The sequence below is a fragment of the Labrus bergylta genome, chromosome 23 (assembly GCF_963930695.1).
Source record: "Labrus bergylta chromosome 23, fLabBer1.1, whole genome shotgun sequence".
NCBI lineage: Eukaryota > Metazoa > Chordata > Actinopteri > Labriformes > Labridae > Labrus > Labrus bergylta.
In genome coordinates this window covers 9,228,389-9,246,864 of record NC_089217.1, presented here as the reverse complement: position 1 = coordinate 9,246,864, position 18,476 = coordinate 9,228,389, and the positions used below count along the sequence as shown (strand labels likewise).

At 40.4% G+C, this 18,476-nt stretch overlaps 1 protein-coding gene across 4 annotated transcripts in view; it reads right to left on the bottom strand.

Annotated features, from left to right (window-relative positions):
• The window catches only part of tafa5a (TAFA chemokine like family member 5a), a 151,543-nt gene that overhangs the window by 62,850 nt on the left and 70,217 nt on the right, over nucleotides 1-18,476 (bottom strand). The gene's annotated exons all lie outside the window — the stretch shown is intronic.

Here is an 18,476-nt window from a genome sequence, read left to right as displayed (position 1 = left end):
CATCAAACAGGGGCCTTGGTTTTGCTGTCACAGCTGTGACAGGAAACCGACTTCATTTAATTTCCATGTTGTTGCCTTGCATTGTCATGTATATTGCTTTCTATATGGCCGTATGGAAAGCAGCGTGAGAATAAAATAATTGTGCTCTGCCTCATTGAAATGTTTTAGTTGCAAAGCTTGTAATATACTGTAAGTGTTGAGGACAGTGTATTGGTGAATTTCTGCTATGTTCTTTATGTTTAAGAAGGTAAGGTCAACCATACAAGGCCTCAAAGAATATTTGACTGGATGATTCAGCATTTTTGATTCTACAGAAAATAACAAAAGGTCATCCAGTCTATTTATTAATAATATTAACAACATTCATTCAATTGGTATTCTGAGAGCACCATAAATGTTTGTTAAAGTCATCACTTTAGCACCATGACCATTGGTAAGCCAAGCAATAGTCAATGAGATGGTTGTGTGAGGGCACTCACTCTTTCTGCTCAGAGAGAGAATCAACTCACTGCAGGCAGGTGTGTGTGTCACTGACTGGCTTTGATTAAGCTCAGGTGTGGGGAGCTTTTATAAACTCTGAGTCTCCAGTGCTCAGTGCTGACTCATTATCTCACCTTCAGACTGTGTTTTCTCTAGTTGCCTGTGTGTGTGTATATATAAACACCAAAGAAAATAACTTTTTGTGGATGAGTTTTCCATTGCTAGTCTCCCAGAGTATAACTTGGGGTGCTGGATAGTTTTATTGCAACACAAAGCCTTTTGTGTAAACAAAGGTCTTACTTTTTGTTTTATGTTTTCTGGGTCTCCTGGACAATTTTGGTTTTGTCAGTTTTAGTCAGCTGCTTGGCAGCAGTGGTTTAGTGAATCATATTCGGTGCATTATTTAGTTTAGGAAGCTTGTTGTGGCTCTATACAGTTTTGTTGTTTTTTCCCCCCTCTCCAATCTATGGCTTGCGATTTTTGTGGCTATCCTTCTTGGATAACTTTCAGACACACCTGGGTCCGCACCTGCGTCCCACTCCCCCTTCCTGACAAGTTTAGCCTGGTGGACAGACAACACCCTCCTCCCTGCAGCTTTACTTTTATCAGGCTAAAAAAAATGTTGTCTCCTCAGTTATCTCTTCAATAAATTAAGTTGATTCAGATTTCAGTTTTTTCAAAAATGGTGACCAATGTACCAAAAAAATTCTACTTAGACAATTCCTTAAGAGCACGAGTTTTAAACAAGTTGTTTCCAGCTCCGAGCATTCTTGCAGTTGTGCAGCCTTCTCAAATATTCTGTGAGAGAATTTGAGGACACGCTGCGGTCTCAATCCCCTTGTAAAGCAAAAAGTCGACTCCATTACTTCTTTTCTAAAACAAATTGCTCCAAGCATCCTCGTGGCTGAGCCTCCAGAGCCAGGAACCACTGGTAGCAAGTACAGTATATTGCCACTCTTAAATATATGAAAGCTAAACAAACAAAAGCAAATACAAAATACTGAACCAATTCCCCAACCCCAAGTACTCCTTAATGTTAACCTGGAGGGATCAACGGAAGAGGTTAAAAAAAATATGAAACCATAAGATTCACAGCTCAGAAAAGGCTCTTTCCACAAACAAGAGTAAATTACTTCTGTATTTTGGCTTACAATTACAAACTGATAACATTTTCAAGAACGGTTTTATACAAGCAAATATGCAAGATGTAGCCCAATCGCCTCCTTTGCATCCTGTGAAGAAATTGGACAGTGAAGAGAGTCCACAGTAATCCTGTTTCCTGGAATAGCCTCGTGAATTGTGGTGAAAAATAAAAAACTGGCAGGTGTCCGCGGAAACAAACCCAGCGCGTGTACCAGTGGTGTTATGATTTATCATCACCCCTATCAGCTCCTGTTGTCGAGCAGTTGTCAGCTTGGCCGGCCAAATGGCTGATTAAAATGTATGTGTGGCCACCCTAGAGTGAAATTAAAGCTTTGACTGTGGCAGAAGATGGATTCATGTGGCAAAGCGAAAAGCTTAATACAATGTAATGTTATTGACATGCTCCCATACTTTATTATTTCTCCGCTTGCTCCTCAGCATTACAATCGCTCTGCCATACATTTTGACCAGCAGCCAGCACAGATACAACAGAGACATGGCGTTCATGCCTACAGAGCATGGTTATCCAAGAGGTTATCATTACTTTTTTAGATTGGCACATGTTTTGCTTCTCAAGATATCTTGCCTCTCAGTGTCAGTGTGCTGAATAAAATACTTCTAGATAAAAGATTTGTGATTTTAGGCTTAGTAGGAAGGATAAGGACTGTCTTTTATATATTTTTCCGTTTGTCTGTTGAAAATCTGCTGTGCTGGAGTCACGCTGGGATTGCTCACTGTGCTGCGCAGGAAACTGTTTTTATTTCCAAGGTTTTTCTGAGTGTCCACTCAGGGATGCATTCTGCCGTAAAATGTACTGAATCTGCAGTCCAACAGAATGACTTCTGAATTATCTCATGTTTGCAGTTCTACATATTGCTTTATAGAAAGGAGAGGTGAGGTCTCCTGTTTATAAAATCAAGAAAATGTTTGCTAATGGCAATACAACACTAGAGGTCTAAAGCAATAAATTGTATGTATAAATAAAAAAAGGTTAGAGTTTTATCTTCAGAGCGTTAACTGAAACGCTGGCAAACATAAATAATAAAGTTAACCTTTAACATACATTTAGGGGGGGGGGGAGATGCAAGTGGCTTACAGCCAACACCTTATTTTCCATCCAACCAATAGCCTGTAAACACAAACTGAGAGAAATGGTGCAGATGGTGCCACACTGGTTTGCTTTTGCACTATATTTTTGGGGCATCAGCCAGACTTCCACTGGCTGTATGACATCATCAGCTTTTGTGAGGTTAAATGTGTGCAGACTAAAACCTTCTATACAAAACAACATATTGTAGTTAAAGGAAAAACTGAGGCAGCTTTGTCGAGCCAAGAAGGGCTACAGAAGTGGGGGGAAAAAATCTCTAAACTAAAAGTTTAACACACTGAAAATACGCATATTAAAAAAAAAAACAAATGGCAAAAGCGAACTCCTCAGCTTGACTGTGAGGAGGCCTGTCACTGAGGAGAATAGCAAACTGGCTCACAACCTGATCGAGGTTTCCCATTGATTAGGTAAGCCCACATTTACACCCCTCAACCAATCAAATATCAACACCATGCACCCTGAAATGACTGTTCCCAGTCCCACCAGATGACACATGTCTTCACTTGGGCCTTCAATAGATCACCTGAGTTATGTGAGTTTCCTTCCTTTTTCAAACTGTTACATTAGTCCTTTACAGTTACAAACCCTGCATCAGAGCATTATGTGACTACAGGCCTATTGCCCTGAAATTGTCACGAAGTCCTTTTGAAAGATTGGTGTTGACCCACGTAAAGGACACAACAGCCCCCCTGCCGGACTCAGTGCAGTTTCCCTTTTAGTGGGTCAACATGAGAAAACACTACATCCTGCAACAACTCGACTCTCCGTGGACATATGCAAGGATGCTGTTTGGGGAATTCAGCTCAATATCACCACCACCTTTTTAACACCAAGCTGTCCTCGCTCACAGTACCAGCCCCTACTTGCTGATGGATCATAAACTCTGTAAAAGAGGAACGAGCAGGTGAGCCTGAGGGACATCGCATCCAGCAACTGTACATTCAGCACTGGCATCCCCGAGGAATGTGTGCCCTCCAAACTGCCCTTCTCTTTCTACACCAACAACAAAAACCCTCGTGAGATTCATCTGCTAAACTCCTGAAGTTTGCAGACGACACAATGAGTGGCCTCATCTAACAAGTGACAAGTCTGCATTGGGAATCAAACATCTCTAAGGAGGTAAAGTTTGTGTCCAACAGAGATGAAGGCCCAGCAGAGGAAGTACTTCTTGTGCAAGCTCAATACGTTTAGCCTGCCTCAGGAGCTGCTGATCCAGTTCTACTCTGCATTAATCCAGTGTGTTCTCCACACATCCATCACTGTCTGGTTTGGTTTGGCCACCAAACAGAACATGACCAGACTACAGTGAATGGTCAGGCTTAAAAAAAAGACATCAGGGCCATGCTTCCTTTCATCCAAGACTTAGACATGTCCAGAGTGTGGTGGGAAAAGTGTCAGGAAATGTCAGTGTAGACCATAGACTGTAAATATTAATGGATGAATCCTTAGTGACGTCACCATCTGTTACTGCAGGGGGCTCTGGAGGCTCATCAGCAGCAGCCGCCATGCTGGAAATCATGTCTCAGCCTAACTTTCAGTCAACCTAAAACAGGATGAGAGCTGGAGCTGAGGCGGGTTTTAAGCCTTATGACAAACCGTTACATGGCGCCCACCTGTCAATCGTATCCACCCCACGTACAGACCTATTTCGTTTTTTGTATCAAGCTGTAAAAAAATTTAATTTCTACTGTTGAAACCGGCTTTCTTTTTGGCTGTGGTGTGTATGTGACTTCTGGGGCTCCTGGAGCCAGCCTCAAGCAGACACTCAAAGAACTGCAGGATTTTGGACTTCCACATTGGCTTCATTTTTCAAGACGGGAAGTTGCAGCTTGGTGTAGACCAATCACCACCTGGACACATTCAATTGTAAATTGACATACAGTACACACTCTTTTACCTCTATTTCTAAAACCACTGATCTGCCTTGTTGCCATTATATCAATATCATTGTGGAGATGATGATTATTAGAATATCGCCCTGCTAATACTACAGGACTGGATAGATATTACTTACTGCCTAACTGTGTTGTATTTAATGTTACTTATGTCACATTGAAGTTTCCTTATCATGCTGCTCTCAGACTACAGCATCAGATGGTACCATTATATACAAAGTATGATCACACATTAATATTAATGTTCATATGGATTTCCCTATGTATGTTGTGTGTGTCCCCACGTGTATGCATTATGTATGTGTTTTGCATGAACAATATTCTTTATTACTTTACCATCATTATGAGCACTACTTTAATGTGTACATGTTTTATTTAGTATATAATATCTGTGTATAACATTTTTTTCTCTATTTTATTACTCTACTTCTTTCTTCCTTTACCCCCCCAAACACCCACCCCAATACACACACACACCTAGGACACACAAACATGTCCATGACAATCCTTTTTATTTTCTCTTGTTATGTGCAGCTAGTTTTAAATTATAATTATTTTTTTCTACTACCTGCACCCCCCCCCCCCCCGCCCCCCCATTTACCCTGCACCTCCCATACATTACTGTCATTGTCATTGTGTGCATTCTTCTCTCAATTGTCTATAGCATCTATTATTTTTTTCTTTTGTTCTACCTTGGTGTTTTGTCTTTGGTATCACTATTTTACATTTTTTTTAAATGCTGAAAATTTCAGCAATAAAAAGTACAACATTGATGTATATTACATCATCATTTTCAGTATCGAAGTATTTTTTAATACAGTTTAGTATTTGTCTTGTAAAAGGGCCGGTTAGAAGGTTAATCTCATTGAAATCACTGTACATTTTAAGAGTTCAACACTGTGTTAGCAGCTCGTTTGGACGACGCTGTTCCTTTAATCCAGTCACATGTGGTTTGAGCCAACCGAGCGACTGACATCTACACCCATAGAGCTTAGTGATTTTGCCAGCAGGGCCAAAACATACGCAGTAAAGAACATTTAATGCTAAAAAAAAACCAAACATTGATTTGTATATTAAGCAAACAATGTTGCCACGGTGCCTCCGAGGAGGAGATTGGCTTTTTGAATGTGAACGTGCATTTTGGCCGTGAGCACAACGAAGTGTAAGTATGCCAACACATGGACATGCTCTTTTCTAAACATCAAAAAGGATGCATGTAATGGCTAAAGCCTTCCTCACAAAAAAGAAATATTTTCCACATATTCTCCACTTAACCCAGAAACATTACACGGCAGCTTAATGCGGAAGGGAAGTAGCAACACATCTGCTCTGCTAGAGACGACAGGAGTGTGTTCGTGTGTGTGTACATGGTGGACATTGCCAGACTCAAATGCTATATCACTCCAGTGCGCTGCAGCTGTTTGGGATGAGGGAGGGAGAGTCCGATGCCAAAACGGCGAGTCTGAAATCCCATTTTGGATCCAACTGTGCATTAGTAGAACCTTGATGTGATCCCTCTACCCTGAGGCCCGACAGGCTAGTTTTTAAATGAATCCTTTTAACAAGCCTAATCAGAGTCTGGAAGAGCCTACTAAACAGCATGTGGTGTAAGGGGGGGGAAGGACAGCAAAGCAGATGGAGTTGCAGCTTTAGGTATGAGGAGCATTCAGATGAATCGAGCGTCTGAATGAAATCTCCAAAAGACCTACTCATGAGCAAGAGGAGAATGAGGTCCCATAACAGTGAGTCCAGCCACTTTCTCAGTCTTCAATTCATTTGGAAAATGGACCATGGCCATCAATTGTCAGGAGTTTGTAGAGCCTGAAGAGTGTGCTTGATTTTTACAAGTTTTGAAAATGATGTTTCATTTTAGAGAAATATGAAAGAACATATTGAAATAAATTCTGCTCAGGTTAAATTGATGAATCTGTAAGCAGACAGTGGTGTAATTATTCTGACTGAAGTGCCAGGGAGGGTCACATCTTTCCTGCAACATCCATTTCTTTTTTTCTGAAAGGTTTGTTTGACATTCTGAGAAATATGCAAATTGTCGTTATTGCTGATTCAGGTTTAAATATTGAGCCCTTGGTTCTTCATGGACACACTAAATGGATTGATTTAAAGTGTGAGTGGTTTTCAGAACTCCATTTATAGAATTGATAAGGTAGTATGTATACCAAGATAGGCTACAAATCATTATCAGGAGAAAACAGACGAATCAATGTAAAATCAGACATCAAACACCCCCATATAGCTGGAATGGAATGGTCCCTGTGCTTGACTCTGTTAGAAGTCGATGTCTTAAACTTTCCTTTTTGGCTAGCCCTGATGTTTAAATTTAACTTGTGCTATTACTTTTAATAAATTAACTGAAAGATTTCAATTTCAATCATTCTAGGGGAAAAAAAAGCTAGAGATTAAGTTTCATCTTTTGGTATTGTGCAGAAGATTGCAGTTGGAAAGAATTCAAGTCCCTTCTAACTCCAGCGACTTACAGTAGACATTAATTTTCCCCTCCAACACTGATAGAATGACCAAAAACTCATCAGAAAGTCAGCCTTGACATTATTAATACCCCGCCTATGTGTCATGAGTCAGGAAAGTTCGGGATGACGATCCCCACCGAGAGCCCTCTCTCATCAAGCAGAGAGAGAGAGAGGAAAAAAAGAGAGAGCCGTGGTCTTGTCGATCTATTTTGGAGGAAGCAGGGTTGTCTTGAGTATTTCGCTTGCCTAGTGGAGTCACTCTCAAAATGTGATTTCATCTCCTTTGTGTGGCAACAGAGTCTCACACATGCAAAGTTTCCGACACAATAAAACACGCAAAAATGCAGATAAAGGACAAACATAACAAGATTGACTCTTTGTTCACTCACACACACACACACACACACACACACACACACACACACACACACACACACACATACATTAAGCGAAGTGAATGTTGCCATGCAACCAAAGCCACAACTAAAATTCTTCTTCCTCCTACATGTTTCTTAAAACCTATCTTGAGGATAGCACACTCTGTTTTAATGTGGTTCATACTCTGGTAAATTAACAAATACCATCATTACTAATTCAGTTTTATTTGCAGAACACATTTCATGAATGTAAAGTCATGAAAAAAACCATGAAACACACACACACAACTAGAACACAGAGCGTATAATAAATACATGCATACAAACAAAGACTTAAGGTGTTTTCACATCAGGCACAATTGTTTTGCACCGTGCCCAAGCACGATAGCTCCCCCCCCCCTGCCCTCTCCCCCGCTGGTCAGCTTTCACATTAGTGACATCATGTAGTGCCTGAGCACACTTGCATACATACAGTATGCAGTGTGCATACAGTTGTTTTGCAAATCTGCCACGAAAGAGTAGAAAAAAAGAAGACGCAACCATGGCAACCACTCATTTCATCAATTGGACGAGATGTATTTATGTGATGTGCGGCTATTAGAGTCCATCCTTTCTACTGTATATGTTTTTGTTATTTCAGAGGCACCAACAACAACTTCTATTCCTACTTTCTGGAGTGGACTCGAGCACGGTGCCAGAGGCTGGTACTGTTGTGTCCGCACTGATCAAATACACCAGACTTTGGGGTCAAGACTCTGATCAGGGCTCCATGATCCCTAATGTGAAAACACCCTATTACTGCCAAAGGCGCAAGATACATAAAATGTTAAAGACCAATTTATAAAAGAACATGAAGTTTTAAACTGAACGTAAAGTTACATTACTCCATTTGGCTGGATGTGAATGCATGGGCGAGTATTTCAGAGTTACCTTGAGACATGACGCATCTCAGTTTGACATTATTTGTGAGAGGTATAAGGCTGTGTTTACTGATGACATTGTGTTGGATTCATATTTGCGAAGAGCAGCAAGCTAGCCCAAAAAAACACTAAGATGCTATAAATGGTAAGGCTGAAACATTAGGGATGCAACAATACAGTCAGCCCACGGTTCAATACGTACCTCGGTTCTTTGGTCACGGTTCGATTCTGACGGGTCGGACCGTTAAATGTTTCCGGTGTTCTAGGCAAATTTTACAGAACAGCAAGGGATTAAGAAAGAGAGCTACTTTTTTTTCATTTTAAAACTATTTATTTTACCTTGAAGCAAAAACAAATTCAGGTGCTCTCCTTTTCGGCCTATTGCACTGTCAGATTAGATTTGAACATGAAGTAAACTCCAATTAGCTCAATGAATGTCAACAAAAAAGTGCATTGGTGGCATACTGTCATATTTAGTTACGATTATCGCTCTTCTCTTATTCATGTAATGTTCAGTATTTTAAATATTTTGAGTATTAACAGCAGCTCAAACGATTGAAGAACATTTGAAAAGACATCAAACCTCACACTGAAGGTTCAGACGTGGTTTATGACCAGTTTAGAGTTTTTAATAAGAGCAGTGAGGATGATGCGCAGACGCACAGACAGAGGAGCACTCAGTTTGAAAGACATCAGTTAGTTAACAGACAGCAGCCTGCCATGTAGTTCACATACTTCACTGGTTAACACGTAAACCGTAGAGCAGATGATCAATTTCACTTTATGTTTCTTGTCCGTCCACTTATATGCGTTGCAATTGCACGTTCCCCGACTCTCGCTCAGCCGTATAGCTCTCTCTCCCTCTCACGTTCGCGGACCCACAGTTATCTTTTAATGCATGTTTTTGACATAATGAGGGAGAGAGGCTTTTGGGAAAAAAGGGCGTTTGCGGCTGTTAATATACCTGGACGAGTGGGAAACACTGCGCAGTATATGTTTTCCAGGCACTCACACTCGCTCCACTATCAGAAACTGGGCTATAGTGTAACGCTACATTGAGCTATGACTGCAGCCTGTATGATCTATAAACTGTCACTGTACCGGCACACACAGGCACACAGAGAGGCAGAGCCAATTTAGAGAGAAATACAATGCGCGGAAACTAGTTCAACGCCAAACCGTTAAAACCGCAATTCACAAGTCAGTATTGAACCGGGGATGCCGTACCGAACGGTTCAATATTTTATTGAGAATTGTTGCATGCCTATTAAACATGCTAACTTGCATTAGCATTTTTAATACCAAGAAATCTCAGCATGCTCGCATCGGCATTCAGCTTAAAGGAATAGCAGCATTTTATAAATACTTGAAAGCTCATATATATGTAGGCTCTAAGTTTCCTTTTAACGCTCATTAAAAAAAAAATCAAATGTAATCTACTGTCATTTAAACAAAGGTACAGACTTTGACTACAGATTAAAATATCTTTTATATAGAATATATGCATTGCACATTTCCAAAAAATAATCAAATAACAAATTAAAGCAGCCCCAAGATCTGAGACCTCGCCCTTTTTAAGGTCGCTTGATGTAATTCAGAAGAAATACAGAGAGAATGCAGAGGCTTTGAGGCAAACTCCTTTCAACCTAATGCATGTTTTTTAAGTAGCATCGACTGAGCCTATGATTAAAATAAATTCAACTGAGTCGCCTTGTAGCTTAATAGGGTTCTCATAATGAAGCTTGGGCCCCCCTTTTTTTTTTTTTTCTTCCTACTGTGACCTTGTGTAAAGAACGTGAAGAATGGCATTTTTTTCTCCCACGAGACGCCCTCTGTTCCCCAGTGTTAGTGTTTTAGAATAATGAACTCTGCTTAATAACAGGGTGTTGGCGTGAAACAATGAATGATCATCAATTAAAAAGGCGAGAGAAAGAGGAGAACAAATGACCTTGATAACCTTTGGTAGCGCAGGGAAGCGTATGTGTAGACACACATAAATACTAGTGCCATGTTACCGTTGCAATTAAGCATATTTTTCCTTTCCCCCCCCAGAGGACACATCATAACAGAGCAATGATGATAAGGTGAGGTCTCGTAAATGCTGCTATGATTTCACAGACTAAAGACCCTTGGGTGAATGTGTAAAAGTCCAATAATTTCTCTATCTCCCAGCACCCTTGGGGGACAGTCGCAGAGGTATGTCAGAGAGTGTTAGGCTCTCCTGATCGGGGGGCTTTCTAGGCTGGAATCTGTAAAAAATAAAAAAAAATCTATAATAAAGCATCGGCAAGTGTGTGTGTGCAAGGTAGTGTGTTCATTTCCTTGAGTTAAGTGTGTGCATGGATTTTTTTTCCCATGCATGTGAGGTATAGCTTTCTCAACTGCATTGGCATTTTACTTTTGATACTTATTTTCTTCCTTTCTGTGATTTTTTTTCCTCATCGCTTTTCACCTTTCACGTTCACACTTACGGATTCACACACACACACACACACACACACACACACACACACACACACACACACACACACATACACACATACAAAGAGGAGCTCAGCAGGGAGCTGGACATTCACAATTCACAACCTTTCCAGCTCTCATTCAGCAAATATCAGTTGAACAAAGCATTTTTTATTTAGGGATGGAACTCTTTATCCCCACCTTCGGAAAAAAAAAAAAAAAAGGTTCACTCTTTGTTGCAAGGGTGGTCTGGATTCTGCAAAAGACTGACGTATCTCCAAACATAACCCTAAAGAGTTATTTTCAAGAGGAAACACAGCTAACCTCACAAGTCATAGTCCAGCATGTCTCAATATCTCAGGCTCTGCAGCTCTGCTGGAGGGGTGACCATGAGCTCTGGTCCAACTGTTAAAAAATGTAACTGTAGCTTGGGGCTGCCAGGTCTAGACATAGAAACCACTACAACTGCAAGTGGTCAGGTTAAGATGCTGTTTCTCTATGAGGAGATACCAAAAAAAGAAAATCGCACAACTCTTAGAAAGGCTATGCTTTTTTTTTCCTTTTCTCTGTAAAGCTAGAAAAATTCAATTCAATATTATTTCTACTGCAGATATCTTCCAGTTTTCATGTGAAAGGATAAATAATGAATGTGTGACATGGCCTGATTCCATATAGTGCACGATTTCAACAAATGAAAGCAAGAGAAGGTTATTCCTGAGAGTTTTTGACACAAGTATTTCCCATGTCACAGAGCAAATGAATGTGGAATACCAGAATGTTGTCGTGAATATATTTCCTGAAAGAAACTGTAGAGAATCGCATGTGCTAGAACAGTAATGACATGTCCCTATACCCCGTTAACGCTTAAACACAACTGCTATAACCAAAATAGCTCCGACTGCTGTAATGAAGCTTGGTTCAACTTTCCACCTGTCGCATTTCATGCTAAAATGTCAGTTTACACTGGGAAAATGTTGTTTTGATGAATTGGAAGAAATCTGGTTAAGAACATTGTTATTACGCAGATGATTCAACAAGGAACCCAAATCAGACGATTACATAACAGCATTAAACAGGTGAAGCATGGAGCACAGAACATCGTCCTGGTGTCACAGTTAAATGTCACTAAGTTAAGCTCCAGTTCCCAAAAATAATACATCAATAAATAAAAATCCCTTGTATCAGTATAATAAAGGTGGTTGGCCTCTCACATACATACCAGGTTAAAAGAATATGCTCCTATATAGATGAAAAGCCTGAGTTAGTATGTCGTTTTTTTCCCCAGTGTGTTTGGAAAGAGCTCAAGTCTGAATTCAGATCTGTGCTCTTCCATAATAATTGCTCTCCAATTGAATGTCTGATGTTGTTCTGCCTCCAGGCATTATATTTGGAGGCATTCTGATCTCATCATGCAGTTTTTCCCCCGACGCGAGACATTCAAACTTCAAAACTCAAAGTCAGAAAAACCTTTTGGAGATTGTCTCCACCACAGTGCACAGGTGACAAACTGAAATGTGTTTGTTGTAAAATAGACATTTCAATTATTTCTTGAATGCAATAAAACATTTTTTTTTTTTTTTTTAAATAATTACACATTGCAGAGTTGCAGGATGTCCAATCGAATTGACACTTTTGTTACTTTCTAAAAAATTATGAATGTGAAAAAAATAAAAAATCACATCGCATGCTTATGGCAAGAAAATCCTGGGTAGGCCACACGTTCAAAAGTAAGACTACCTTCAACATTCTTGCACAGATCTGGCTAGTGCGCATATAAGTCTTTCCCCAACTCCCTCTCCCCCCAATTTACGACTATATCCACTGTCCTATCTCTAAATAAGGGCATAAAAGCCCCAAAATAAATCTTAAAAAAAACTCGGACAGATCCAGTGTTAATATGGTGCATCAACACTCAACAGGTAAAATGTAATGCTGCATTATGAGTATATAATATAAAGCATCCAAAGCCTGAATCCAACACAAGTTGTAATGCAAGGTGATTGAACTCATTAGCATTTGTATCTAATAAGTATGTTCCAATTTGGCAATGTAATGCATAAAAGACTTCATGTTAAAGATGAATATTCATAGTCCATTTCATGAAGTTAAAATGTTAACCACTTTGGCGACCATTACGATGAATACAAATCTTGATATCTTTACAGCCCAACTGTGTAGTATGGGAGTGGCAGGGTGCAAGGCTCCTTTCACTGCAGCTTGATCAGCATGCAGGCTGAGGTGTTGTGGGAGAGCGGTGATTGAATACAGAGGCTGCGGGCCCCGGCACTGCCTTTAATCTCCCCTCCCCATTTTAACTCGCCCTCTGTGCTGCTGCTCATGCCAAGGCTCAGCCGGGGCATAAAGACACACACACATACGCATCGCTCCGTCTGCCAGCCTCTCACCCGCTCCTATCATGTCTTCTGATCTGTCTTTCTTCCCCCCCCCATCTTTCTGTCTGTTACCAACGGACTGTGTCTCCTTTTCAACCCGCCTCTGAGTGTGTTTTAAGTTTCTGTTCGGAGGCTTTGAAAGCTGCGTAAATAAAGTCAACAAAATTCTTGAGAAATAAAGATGAGACTTACTTTTTCAACACCGTAGCTGGAAAGACGCTGGCACAACTCTGTCTTTGAGACCGTACTGCATGATAGTGTTTTTTTATTCTGAGACATTATGCAGTTAAAGCACATGTCAGTGCTAATTTGGGCGCACGATCCATTTTATTTTATCGTCCAGAGGAGACACTGGAGACTGCAAATAATAAAAAACACTGATATGGTTTGTGTTGGCTTGTAGTTACAGTTATCTCTAGCAATAAAAGTCTCCTTTTTATAGTTTTTTATTTTTTTATCGTCTTATTGCAGTATCCACGGCCCTTAAATTTAATCATTTTTCAAGGCTTTTAAAATGACTCTTTGAGTCATATTGCTGGCAGGTGTTGCTTTGTACTTTTAAGGGTGATGTGAAGAAAGTAAGAGAAATGTGACTCCAATGTACAAATGAGAATTTTCTTGAAAATTGCCGCAGTAATATTGAAGTCTTTCATGAGGATTCTTAAAAAACAGAATTAAACCTGTAAGAAAAGCAGATGTAATAAGCCACTTCTGCGGTATTATTGCTTCTGTTGGCGTCAAGTAATAGAGGAAATTTAAAAAAAGCAGCTACCCTCTCCTCGATATTTATTTCTTTAGCCTACAGGTAGCTCTTTATCATTTTGGCACATATGTAGAAATGGTCAAATCTGTTGAACCTGCTTCTGTGAGGATCCCGGTCTATTTCCCCTCTATGTTTGTTTTTTGGGTTTGTCTTGTGTGTGTGTGTGTGTGTGTGTGTGTTCACCTGGAGCTGCGTGTGGATCCACACACCTTGCCACCAATTAAATCTGAAAACCTACTGCTCATATGCAATCAAGCTTACCTACACACTCCACAGTTTAAAATTCGGCTCAGTCTTCCACTCGACGCCAGATTGTCCGTTTATACCCACCATGATTTCCATGCCTCAAATCTTCAGCATTCCCCGCCCAGCTCCACGACCTCACCTCTGCTTCTACACTGACTCTGAGACTAAATATACTAAAGAACAAGACACCAGAAACCAGCTCTCATACCTCCGACCTCCCAGCCAGTATCCAACAGACACCACAATAAATCATTTCTTAACTTTACTCAAAAACGTTTTTGTGTCCGTTGTGGGTCCGTCTGCCACTACGTTCTTTATAACAGCTTCACTTAGCTGTATGGGTTTTGATTTGTGTGTTTCCGTTTAAGATGATGCTTCTGAATAAGCTCTGTTGGCATGGTGAACAGTGGGTGCAAGTGTGTCTCATTGATACACAAACTGGTGCTGAAAGTTTTGGGGGGTTTTTTAAAGTAAAAAATGCCATCAAGTTAAAAGTCAGGTCAGTTGCATCAAATACAATTTTCTTCTCACTGTCTTTTCAATGTGCAGACAGCTCTATGGGAAAATACGGTTCAATGAAGATGTTGACCCAAGCAAACAGAGGAAGAAGATAACAGTTCTTTAGTGTTTAATTATTCAAAGGCAGAGAGTCAATATATAAAGAGAGGCAGCCCTGAGCTGTTTGCCTACGGAGAAGGAAACAGCTCCTTCAGCCAGTGTGGGTGCAAGCCATCGGCTTGAATTTATCACTGCGCTATAACTGCAGCCTAAGTGGTAAACAGTATATTGTATTTACATAGATAATGGAAGACTGCCCTCCCACAGAGTTTTAACAAATAAATAAACATGATAAAAGGAAACGGCAAAGAATTCCAAAGATTAGGAGCAAGCAGAAGGAGCAACTAGCACCATTGCCAGAATCTTGTCCAAACCTGTTCCCATGATGGACACGATGCACCGTTAGGTGCAGAAAGTTGGCAACAAACAGCAGGTTGAAAGTTAATATTTCTGTGTCCCAGAGGGAAAAAGAGGCTGTAAGCACAACTCAGGATACAGGAGATGAAAAGAGAGAAACGCGTCCCATCAGAACCTCCACTCTCACTGATGGGTCTGGGCTTTTTGGCTGCTTTCCGGGTGAACCGTTGCAGCAGTGGGGACTGCATTGATAAGCAATGAATCCGCGGCCGAAGCGGATTGCTGCATAACATTTTTAAGAGGCCCTGCTATTTTGAAATTCTTTGAATATGCAGTGTAACAAAACACAAAGCAGAAGCCAGAAGTCTCTGTTTAAAGAGCTTGGAGGTGGTATGTATTTTTTTTATCCTTTCAATAAAAAAACAAAAGAAGGGCAATGGTGCAAGTAATGGATTTTAAAGTGTCCTTTTTTCTCATTTAACATAAGCTACAATAGCATACTAGTAGGCTAGAATGACTTCCAAAGGCAAGGAAGCACACCACTGAATACCAAAATAAACGTGTGCGGTAACAAGCTACTTGAAAACAGCATGTAAAAGAATTCTGTTCAATATTATAACTGGTGCTGCATTGTACGGGTTATGATAAGTGACTCTAATCATGATTGGATAAACCAACGTTTGGAAAACCTTCTTAATTCCTTTCCAGTTGCTAAAAGTTAAATAAACTGCTTGAAATGATGCAAGACGGAAAGGTATGCATGTATGAAAGGTAAAAGAAAGATAGCTTAATAGCCAAATATGGTTATGGTAGACTATGGTACAGCCTGATCTCATTATTATCTCTTAGTATACTCATTGCATTGGGTATTACATATTTTAGATTAGTGCTGATTTAAGAGCAATTTAAAGCAGCACTATGTACATTTTCCACCTTACAGTTACAAAATGGATTTAATAGTACAGTAACTTTCAACAGGGAGAATGCCGTTTTTCCCAGCCTGATGGCCTGTTTACTGAAGAATATAAACGTTGGCAGCAGGCTGGGGTCATCTCGGGAGAACTTTGTTTACGGCTTTACAGCACTAGACAGTAATGGATGAAGCAAAGAAGAGAAAAAAAAGAGAGAGTGACCAAGCAAAAAGCGGAGTCTACATCCCTGCATTCATAGCCAGTTGTGACATAACGTTAGGCTGTATTGTCATTGGTGTTATCCTTGTCTCATGTCTAGCAGCTTTATCAGTGCGGAAAGCTACTAACCCGAGTTATGTCTCAGGTTCGCATTCAAGTAAATAATTCAAATCTATCTTAAGCCAAGAAGTTGTCTCTTCAAGTTAGCTTTATAAGTTTGGAACCTTACAAACTTATCTGAATTAGCCTCTCGAATGTAGCCATAGCCACAGCCCAAAGCCGTCACGGTAACAGTTGAATACAAATACACCACATGCAAGCAGAACGCTAACAACAGGCTGTAGATGCTATTTGCGCAATATCTGGTAATGTTACTGTGTCTTATACAAGTTGACCTGCTTGTTTAGCTTCTCACAATGTCTTTGACGGCTACCCTCTGCTTGTTAACAAATGCACTTTGTCTAAGAGAGGGAGAAGTTAAAAGCCATGTGTCTTATGACAGTGCAGTTGCACTCAATTTTGATGGGCGCCAAAGCACACCAAACCAAATTCTTCATATTGTTGCTGTGTAATAATCTGTCGTTCAGTCAACATCATTTATTTAACAGTAAATGTAAGGGGTAACTGTCTTATGGCAACCAGACTGAATATGATCAGTCTAACAAAGAGTGACATGGAGTATTTCCACAGTACAGAGGTGGATTGCTTACCAGATTGTTCTCCTGTACCATTGAACCGACATGGCCTTAACTACAGACGGCTTCAGTGGATGGACATGATCCCACTAAACTCCCACTCAACCCTGTATAGCTTCACGCATCCTGATACCCCGGCTTCTTAGTCTTATTTCCAATTAAAGCCATTGTAAATCAACCTTTGTTCTGTATTCCCTGTTAGTACAATGCAAGTATTCAGCCTTAGTAGGTCCTAGTAGCAACCTCACTGGGAAATCGAAGCTTGATCCAAGGGCAACTGGAGTCAGTTGAAGTTTCACCTCTCCTCCGAAAGGCCACTTCACTACCTAACTGGTAGACGGAGCTAGAAATGTAAGCCTCTGTGGATCATGTGCATGCCAATGATCAAGGGTCTGTGGATCATTGGGGCCACATGTTCCTAGGTGAGACTGGGTTTTCAGTTGTTCTGAGAGAGAAGATCTTCAACTAATTCCAGTTGCCTTTGGATCAAGCTTTGATTTACCATGACCTGGATGACTGAGAACCCGCACAGACAACCTCACTGGGAGGCTGTTAAGTTCAATTCCACTGTGTTCTAACTTAGCTCAAATTCTAGTGCATTATCCATGGTGGCATCCCTGCACACATCCACATTGGGAGGATGATGTATGCCTAGCAACTCTGGCAAAAAAAAAAAAGAAGCTCATCCACATTGTCAGGAAATGACTCATATGCAAAAATATAACAAATCATAAGAATGCCAAAATATACTGGAGTTGGAACTGATGGGTAAAAAGTTGACCAAAAGACGTAAATCATGAGGCATGTGGCTTAATAGCTAAATAGCTAAGACAAATCCAGCAACTGTAGTCTTTGCATTTATGTAGTCAATTCAGCCTTTAAAAATCACTTTATGAAAATGATACTTTTGATGTATTCTACTTTCCTCTGACACCAAGTACCCTTTGTTGTAGGCACTACTGAGAATTCAGAGTTAGTTATTGTATGCCTTATGAGAAAGGAAGATGACAGGCATTGGAAAACTATCCACGGTAGGCCGGGTCGAATGATCAGTCAAATTATCAGACGCTGGAAAGTAGTTATGGTACCATTATGCTAGATACAGAATCCTATTAGCAGCTCAACCAATTATCGTTGAGAAACGTTGAGGCTGCGATAAAAACCAGGCAGGTAGGTAGGATGCAGCTTTCACTTCCAGCAGACTTCAAAGTTTGCAGTTTGTGTCTCAGTGTGTGCAATGCCACTAGGAACAGCATTAGAAAATGACGGACAGCGAGAGGAGGCAAGTTAGAGGGGGAAAGTGCCAGAAGAAGAAAATGAGGAAGAGATCAAGAAAAGCCAGACAAGAGGCAGTGAGTGGGGGAGAGAGAGAGAGTGAGAAAGAAAAGACAAAAGACAGACAGAAAACTATAGGGAATAAGAACTGTATGCTGTGTGACATGACCTCAGTTGTTAAATGAGATTT